The following is a 10,052-nucleotide window of genomic DNA, read 5'->3' on the forward strand; positions in this document are numbered from 1 at the left end:
ACAGAGAGATGTCCCTGCCCCACAGAATCAACAGGATCTGGGTGCCTAACTCACTTAGACCCCATGAACATCCAGAGTTTCATAGAGTTGAGGGCCGGAGAGGACAATTAGATCATCTAGTCTGACCTCCTGTATATCACAGGCCATGAATCTCACTCAAATACTGCTATATCAAGCCTAATTATTCATAGATTCATAGATTCTAGGACTGGAAGGGACCTCGAGAGGTCATCGAGTCCAGTCCCCTGCCCGCATGGCAGGACTAATTACTTTAGTTAAACTAAAACCTTTCAACGCTTAAGAGGCTAATCTGTTGTGAGCCAGAGTAGAGAACAGGAGAGACCAAGGGGCCCCTGCCATGGCTGGGAATTGATTAGATGAGAGATGCTGGGATGATTCCCAGCAGGCGATTCACACCCCATGCCGTGGAGGAATGCAAAAAACGCCAAGATCTCTGCACCTGGGGGGAAATTCTTACCCAACCCCAAATCTGGTGATCAGTCTGACCCTGGGCAAGTGAGCAAAACCTACCAGCCAGGCATCTAGAAAGACAATTCTCTGAACCACTTCAGAGCACTGGCTTACCTCATCCTGGGTCTTGTTGCCAATTTCTGATGCTTCAGGGAAAGGTGAAAAAGAAACCCAGATACATCTGGCCAATGGTGCATTGGAAAAAACATTCCTGTCCCCTGCAGGGGAGCGTCTGAAGCCCTGAAGCATGAGATTTGGTTATTGTCATTACATAGTACAGCCAGTGTGCAGGGCGGGGGTGGGATAAAAAGCCTGTTCTTTGGGGCACATCTTTCAGCTGGGAGCTACTTCTTAGAAGAATATATGTGATTTTACATGATCATTGGCCTGTATGGATGAGTTGAGGTGGACAGTGGAGCCCTGTTCCCAGCCGGGCTGGTGTGTACAACATGATTGGATACCCCAGAACTGGCACTCGCTGGTCCCCTTGCACAGTGTCAGCAGGGAAGGCAAGCACTCAAGAAGCCCAGCAGATCTGAACTCCCCTGAGCCCCAGGGAAACCCTGTAGACTTCAGCTGGAGCTATGAAATCAGGGTTCAGTCTGGGTTTAGCCTGCACTTCTGCTACCTGTGGTGAGGATATGAAGGGGCTGTTGAGCCCAGCTCCTCTCCCCAGCACTGATCCCCATCTCTCGTGCAGTTGGTCAATTCTAACACACATCCAGCAGATCCCACTGTGTTGATGCATTCAGAAAAGGGGGTTTCTCACTCCTGCTTTCCTGTGTAAATAGCCCCTCCCCCCCAGTTAACTTTGCTGGCTCTCTGCGCTGGCACCTTCAGCCAGTCTGTGACACATCACCCCAAACTCCAGTTTGTCTTGCCGTCGGAGCTGAACTGATAAGATGCTGGAGCCAGGGGACTGGGGATTCCCCCTTTCTCCAACTGGGAGCAAACTGCTTTGAGGCAGGTTATATTCCCCTCAGTCCACCCCACCCACCAGCCTTCGTTACCCTGCTCCCCGTATCACACCCAGCCCATTAATTGACATCTCTGCCCCAGAACGGGAAGCTAGGTGCTGCCGTGGTTCTGCTCCCCTGGCTTCGACTCCCTGGGCCTCAGTCTCCAGAGTTTGTTCCTCCCCCTCCCCTGGAGCTTGGGTCAGTTGAGGGGACTCACCACTGCACCAGCAGAGTCCAAGAGCCCAGGGTGTATGTGTGAGGCTGCTCAAAGCTGGAGCGGCTGCTCCCAGGGAGGCTGGGCACATGGACTCTCCCAGCTGTGGCAGAGCCTCTCTCTCTTGTATATACTACATGTGTAGTTGCCAAGTATGTTAAATGCATTATGCTTTATAGAGAACACATTCTATTAAAAAAGCCTCAGGCGCCTTGGAAAATCCCAGCCTGAGATTCTGGACCACTGTGAGAACAATGAACAGGAATCACTCAAGGATGAGATGGTATGTAAAATATCCCCTGTTGTAATTTTCAGCACTAGCTTGTAGGGAGAGCGGGATGGTAGCAGAGAGTTGCCAGGGCACAGGGATAACACCTGTTCAAAACCCTGACTTGTCTGCTCACCTGCTCAGCCCAAATGCTCCCTTCATCTAGGTCAGGGGTTGGCAACCTTTCAGAAGTGGTGTGCTGAGTCTTCATTTATTCACTCTAATTTAAGGTTTCGCATGCCATTAATACATTTTAACGTTTTTAGGTCTCTTTCTATAAGTCTATAATATATACCTAAACTATTGTTGTATGTAAAGTAAATAAGGTTTTTAAAATGTTTAAGAAGCTTAATTTAAAATTAAATTAAAATGCAGAGCCCCCCGGACCGGTGGCCAGGACCCAGGCAGTGTGAGTGCCATTGAAAATCAGCTTGCGTGCCACCTTTGGCACACGTGCCATAGGTTGCCTATCCCTGATCTAGGTATTTTTTATTTTGCATAGATGCCACTGATGCTATTCTAGTGACTGCTGACGCTCTGATTTTTCCTGCTCTGCTGATGATCTGTTTGTGTCTGTTGCAGGTGCTAACATTTGCCTTTTTTTAAGTATCATCATTAAATGGGAAACTGACTCTTTTATCTGCTGTTTCCTGCCCCCATTACCCACCCCGCCCCCCACAGTTGGTTCCTAAAGCCAAACCCCAGGCCCTAGAATGTTAATTTCCTTAGAAAATACAGAGGGAGCAGTTGGGCCTTTCCATGTCTAGTGGCCTAGCCAGCTGAAGCTTCAGTCACACTTTACCGTCATATGGGAATTTTCATTTGGCTTTTCCTTGCGTTGAGGCTGCAGGTTGAGAGGGGACAGCTGACATGGGATTCAGCTTGTCCAAGAGAAGGTTCATTGATTCATAGAGCTTGCGGCCAGAAGGGACCATTAGCTCATTTACTCTGACCTGTCTAAACAGGCCATTAAATATCAGCCCTTTAGGGCCCAGTATTTTCTCCCCATGAAGGTGCTTAAATACCATAATCAAGTCACCTCTCAATCTTCGTGAGCTAAACAGATTGAGCTCTTTAAGTCTGTCATTATAAGGCATTTTCTCCAGCTGTCCAGTGATTTTTGTATCTCTTTTCTGCACCCTCTCCAATTTTTCAGCATTCCTTTTAAAATGTGGACATCAGAAGTAGATGCAGTATTCCAGTGTCGGTCTGAGAGGTAAAATTAACTCCCGACTCCGACTCGCTACTTCCCTGTTTATACACCCAAGGATCACATTGCACAGGGAGGTCATGTTAGTTGCTTGTGGCACCTTAGAGACTAACAAATTTATTAGAGCATAAGCTTTCGTGGGCTACAACCCACTTCTTCGGATGCATCCGAAGAAGTGGGTTGTAGCCCACGAAAGCTTATGCTCTAATAAATTTGTTAGTCTCTAAGGTGCCACAAGTACTCCTGTTATTTTTGCGGATACAGACTAACACGGCTGCTACTCTGAAACCTGTTAGTTGCTTGTCTGCTATAACCCCTAAACACTTTCCAGAGTCACTGCTTTCCCAGATAGAGTCCCCTATTCTGTAGGTCTGGGTTACATCCCTTGTTCCTATCTTTATAACTGCACTGTGCTGCATTAAAACACACTGTGTTTGAATGGGTCCTGTTTAACAAGTGATCCAGATCACTCTGCATGACTGCCCTGTCCTCATTATCTACCACTCTGCAGGTCTCTCTGTCAGCTACATCCTGTATCAGAAGTGATTTTATATTTACTACCAGATCATTTATGAAAATGTTGAATAGTTTTGGGCCTAGATCCCCTCCCTGTTGAACCCCTAGAAAAACCCCCATTTGATGGTCATTCCCCATTGACTACTTTTTGCGGTCTGGGGGGGATTGGTCAGGGAATGGGGGCCTTTCCCATCCAGGGCCTCAATTTCAAGCCAGTTGCTCTGGTTGACTTAGGGGGACGGGACAGAAACATTGAGGCCTTAGAGTACTAGTTTCAGTCAGTGCAAAAATCAACTTGCAGGTAGCAGATACTTGGCTGCTCCAGAAAAGCAGCTCTGCTACCATAGTGATAAGTGGGGCACAGGAATGTATACAGACTAGATCAGACCCCTAGGACCTGCCCTACAAGTGGGATTAGAACCCAGAGCAGGTACAGGATTTAAAATAAACCAGGAAATGAGCGACTCCTCTTCAAAAGAATGAAATTCCCCCAAGTAAACATGAGGATGAGCTGCCAGGACAAGGGCCGCTGAACTGCACCTCTCAGCCCCTGAGAGATTGTCGCTTCTCTCCTCCTCCTTGGTTTTCATCTTAGTTAGTCAGCTGACAGTTCCCCTGGGGCTGGGGCCTGGTGCTTTCCTGGCACCTAGCCAGGTTCCTTCACAGCTTTGGGGGCAGGGCAGAGCACAGCTGCACTCCCGTCAATTCACAACTGGCATGTTGTCCCTTAAGGACCATAGTTGATGTGTATTAGAACAATCCCGAGGCTGCTCTAGCGTATGCAGATGCAGTTTATGAAGCAAGGAGCCATAACAAGCTCTCTGACAGCCCCATCACCTTCCTCTGGCTCTCCAGTGTTGAGTTGGAGCTGGAGAAAATCTGGCTCTGAATATGTAGTTGGGACCTTGGAGTAGGATTGTCCAGCAGGTAGAGCTCTCGATTGGCCCTTCAGAGGCTTGGGATCCATTTAATAAAGAACATAGGGCAGATCCTCACTTCGCAAAGTCAGTATGTTGTTTTTAACTTAGATCATGGTAGCACACAGCAACCTGAAACAATATCAGAGCCCCACAGTGTGTGGATGTAGTGACAGATGCCATGTTGCACAACTCTCACAATTTTATTGTGAGTCTTGGATATTTGGTGATTTCTTAAATCCCCAGCTTCTGGAGTCATGTGAACATGGGAGACTCTCAGCTTTCTTTTAAAAACGTGTCTGGCCCCATGGGTGTAGCAAAAAGCTTGAAAACATGACTAAGAAGTGTGCCAGAAAGGTTCAAAACCAGAAGGCCAAGAAAGATAGTCTAAAATACTGCTGCTGATTTTTTTAAAAGTAATATTTTAAACCATTATCCTGATTTTGGGACATCTGATTCATGATTTTTAATGCTTTAATCGAAGGAGGGGGTGGGGAAACTGAGGCACAGAGCAGTGATCTGACTTGCCTGAGGTCACACGCCAGGCCACCGGTAGAGCCAGGAAGAGACCCCACCGCCCTAGGCCCATGCCTCAGCCACTAGCTCCTTTTGCCTTACTGGAGTGTGTTGCTCTTCTGCCAATTTATACCAGCTGAGGCTTTGGCTTCCTGCACTTAAGTACACTCAAAACTATAAACCAATACACAAGCTCTAGCCTTTTCCTGTCCTGCCTCCCTGTGTCCACACGCCTCAGCATGTAAACTAGTCGCTGCAGCTCTAGCCTGTCCAGATCACTCCCAGACACCGAGTAACTGGGCTCTGCTAGGGTGCCTTCCAATCTCCAAGCACCGTGCACATACTAGCTGAGTCAATTCATACAGCCCTGGGTTTGCAGGTGAAGGGCTCCACAGCAGCCACATGGTGGGGATCTCAATCCCCTGCAGCCCCTACCTGGCTTAACTGGTGCAGTCTGGCCACCATCTCCCAGGGCTGCAAATGCTGAATAGAACAATTCCCAATGGTTTCACCTGCCCACTAAATGCACCATCACTCACTGCTGCTTTGCTGGATCCTCTCCCCTGCCAGCATTGCTCTCTGCCCCCAGGCCAGCCTCCCCGGGTGGGCTCAAGCTTGGCACAGGCCCTGGGGCATGGCAGGACTTCTGTGGAGTGGGTCTGTTCTCAGCATGGCATCACTCCCACGAGCCTGGGGGTCTCTGTGCTGCCACGGGGCTGCCTGCTACTAGCAGTGGTGGAGCTGTGGGGTGGGAACGCTTCTTGGCGCTGTAGGGTGATGGCATGACAAATACCAGCTTTGTCGCAGCTCTCATATGTACTAATGGCTGCCTGTCTACTGGGCCAGGGTTAGGGATGAGAAGGAAGGAATAAACCAGGAAAGTCACAGGGGGAAGCTCAGTGGATGAGGAGAGAGGGGAATTTAGGTCTGGTGCTAAATGACCCTGCATCTAACAGCTAGTGGTTGGGAGATGGTTTATATTTCAGCAGCAGCTGACAGCCCATAGCAGGCTGGTCTTGGTAGGGCTCTGAACTGGGCTCTAGGAGAGTCCAGCACCAGGTCCCTGTGTGCCCTGGGCAAGGCCCTTCGTCTCTCTGGTCTCAATTCTCCAGCTGTGAAAGGGGAAATGATCCTTCCTGTGGCTGCCTGATGTATTTAACCCGTAAGCTCTTCAGGGCAGGGCCTGTCCATCCGTATGTGTCCGTGCAGGGCCCAGCACAAGTCACTGCTGATGTAATACAAATACAACATGAAATCACCAATGTGCTTTGCCCCTTGGCTACTGCAGTGTGAGAGCACTGCTACACAAACTCAGGGATGGCAATGCAGGGGAATGCAGCACCAGCTTTTGTCATAGCCTAAGCTTTCATCAGAGACCTAACACACACATCCTGGCCCAACCTACCCCAGCTCAGTGTACACCACCCGTGAAATACCAGCTCAGATTAGGTATGCCCCAGCCTCCATCAGAAAGGCTCTGAGAAGGCAACACTGAGCTCTCCTCTGCCAGCTAGCTGGATAGGGGAAAAGGCATAGGGACCAGACTTATGAACACACCCACTCTGCCTACGTATCCAGCAGACAGAGCTGTGTTGCCAAAGTCATCAACTTTGGCAGGTGTTGGGTTACAAATCACTCTAGTACTGAATGCAGGGGGTAATGTAATCTTATCTTTATTATATGAGTAAAGGAGAGCAGAACTGTGCTTAGCCTGTCCTGATTGAGGGGGTCACCCTCAACTGGACTGAACTCGCTAAGCAGGGGCCTCAGATGCCAGATCGCTGTGGAAGTGGAGGAGGTGGGGATAGGTGTTCCTGGTGGGAGGAGTAAGCTTTGTCTAAGAGCCCTGGACATGGTTTAACCTGCCACTTTCCACTGTTCAAAGACAGCTAATTAGGGCTCCATTAGGAGTCTTTTGTTTTGTTAAGTGATCACTAGTGCTGAAACCACTTCTTGTGGGACAACATTTCTGCCCAGACTGCTTCAGCAATGAAGTTCACAAACACAGAGCTGGGTAGAACTTCGAGACTGACCTGAAGAGATCACAGTAGAGAAGCAGGTAGCAGCAGAAGGTGATGGTGTGCATCAGCAACGGCTGGTGGAGCAGTAAGCAGTTGGCAGGGTGGCCAGCAGAGCAAGTGTTGGACACTAGAGTGAGTAAGGTGCTTTTTCTCTCTCTTCCCCCACCCACCTGTAGGTGGGAGGTGAACTCACTCAGATGCACCTCTGAACTCTGGGTCTTCACTGACTAAGGACAACCACTGTGAGTGGTGTGTGGTGGAGAGAGCAGGGAAGGGCACGTTAAAGGAGCTTTTGGTTGTTGAACTCAAGAACCTGAGGTGAAAGACACTGCCCCACGCACTCTGGGGTGAGTGTTTTGGCCTTAGGGGATGAACGCAATCCGGAGAGAGGAGGCAAATTCTAGGGAGATGGAGATAAACCATTGCTCCTCTGGAAGTGTCTATCTCCTGCTCTGAGTGAGCTCACATCTCCCCGTGTCTCCTAATTTGTGCTGGTGAGGCTGTGAGTCCCCTGTGCCCATTGAAGGGGGACAGGAATGGAGAGACAGAACAAGGGTATCATGAGTGGGGCTTGGGTTTTTTCTGTCACAAACATTTTGTCAGCTGCATTTCCCTCTCCAAGTGCAATTTGATCCTCATCCCAGACCTTCTCCCTCACAGAGATGGGGTTACAGCATGGAGTGAGAGAGATGTTAATAACTGGGGTAAAACAGGAATGATAATCCCCCCTCCTTTTCTAAGCTAATTGACCAGGGGGAACCCCTGCATTCATGCTTCAAATACACAAGCAGTGCCTAGAACTGAATCCCTCTCTGTTCATGGCTGGAGTGTAACACGCTGACCCACAGCTGCCCTGTCCTTCTTCAGTAGCTAGTACATAGCGAGAGGTTTGAGAGTCCCTACTAGGTGTAAACCAATGGCACTGATCCAGCAATTCATGTAGCAATAGTAGCATGTGCTTTTTAAATGCAGCTGTCCAGATTCAGCCCTGCAGATGGATCCCACGGGGAAGGGAAGGTATTGTACAAACTTCCCCATCACACACCTGGTCTGAATGACAGCCCAACACTATCTGGGTAATACTATAGGGCTCTGGCTGAGCTCACGACCTGTATGTGCTTGCACAGATGCTAAGCAGCGAGCCAAGCACCAGCTTGCAGGCTTGAGTCCTTGGCTTTTGAAAGTGCCTAGGCATGCTGCTGAGGGCACCTCTGGACATGTGCTCTGTGGGTGCAAGAGGAAGAGATGTGATGAGAGATACAGAGAATACAGCACTGAGGACATGGCTGGATGAGAGGAAGGATGGGCTTGTGACTACGGCCCTTGTGTGGGATTCGTGAGCTGTAGGTTTAGTTCCTGGTTCTGCCCCTGACCCTCGGGTGCACCTGCACTGCAATTAAACCCAGTGGCTGGCCCATGTTGGCTGACTCTGGCTCGCGGAGCTTGGGCTATGGGGCTGTAAAACTGCAGTGTAGACAGTCAGTCTCAGGCTGGAGCCTGAGCTCTGGGCCGCACAAGTGGAGAGGGCTGCAGAGCCTGGGCTCTAGCCTGAGCCCGAACATTTACACCACAGTTTTGCAACCTGAGCCCTTCAAGACCAAGTCAGCTTACCGGGACCAGCCACTGGTGTTTAATTGCAGTGTAGACATACCCAGGGTGTGTCCCTGGACCAGTCATCTCTGAGATCCCTGTCTGAAGAATGGAGATAATAATGTTGAGCTGGCTCTGGGTGGGATATGAGCTGCTCAGATCCTGTGGGGATGAGGGTCATACACAGATAGAGGGTTAGCATATCTGCAACCTGCAGCTCATGGCTTATGGCCAGCAGGGTGGGGATGGGATTTGACATTAGCATTATTAACCAAGATCCGGGTCCCATTGTGCCAGCTGCTGCATAGATACAGCGTGAGCAATGGTTCCCGTCTGACAGAGTTTACAATCCAAAAGACAAGGCAGACCAAGGGCAGGAGGGTGAATGGTCACACAGCTGGTCAGTGGCAGCAGGAAGTCTCAGTCCAGTGCCCCATCCAGTAGACCACACTTAGCTACCAACCGCACACAACAACAACTAGCTCTTATACAGCACATCTCATCAGCAGCTCTCAAAGCACTTACAAATGAAGTTGGTGTCATTAACTCCATTTTACAGATGGAGAAACTGAGGTACAGAAGGGGCAGCATCTTGGTGGCAGAGCCCAGAGCAGAACCCAGGGCTCCTGAGCCCCAGTACAGTGCAGCGCTCTATCCAGTACGAAATACTGCCTCCAAAACCCTGCACTTGCAGACAGTGGGGACAGATCAGAGACAAGGGAACCTGGGGCAGCTACTAGAAGCATGTCAGTCATTCAGTTCCCATCGTAGCACTGTCAGCACCCCAGCGTCCAAGGGCTATTCGGGACAGCAAACAGAATTTCTCAAGGATAGTGTCTTCACAGCACATTAATAAACACAGGGAATTATGCAAAATTAATGCAAATAACCTTCTTTTATTTATGTTCTTAAGGTATTTTGGGGTGAGGAATACATCTCCTTTTAAATATATACTTTTATTCAAATTATTGGGGAGGAACTCATTTAGCATTGAACAGTGAGTGCAAATCAATATGCATACAGCACCAAAAACCATCTCTGGTGGCTGCATGTCTGTCATTATTTTCAAAGACTGGTGCCCAAACTTAAGCACCTAAATCCAGATTTTGGCACCTACATAAATGTATGGCATTAGAGTGAGATTTTCATAGAAAGGGAGTATACTGATCAAGTTTGCAAATGCGCAAATACAGAATGAGGGATAACTGGCTTGGAAGCAGCACGGCTGAGAAGGATCTGGGAGTTGTGGTGGGTCACAACCTCAACATGAATCAGCAATGCAATGCTATTGCAAAAAAGTCAAATGCAATTTTGGGTTAATTAACAGAGGAATAGCATGCAAGTCATGGGAGGGGATAGTAAAGCTCGAT

This window comes from Emys orbicularis, chromosome 13 (assembly GCF_028017835.1).
Source record: "Emys orbicularis isolate rEmyOrb1 chromosome 13, rEmyOrb1.hap1, whole genome shotgun sequence".
In the NCBI taxonomy this organism is placed as follows: Eukaryota; Metazoa; Chordata; order Testudines; family Emydidae; genus Emys; species Emys orbicularis.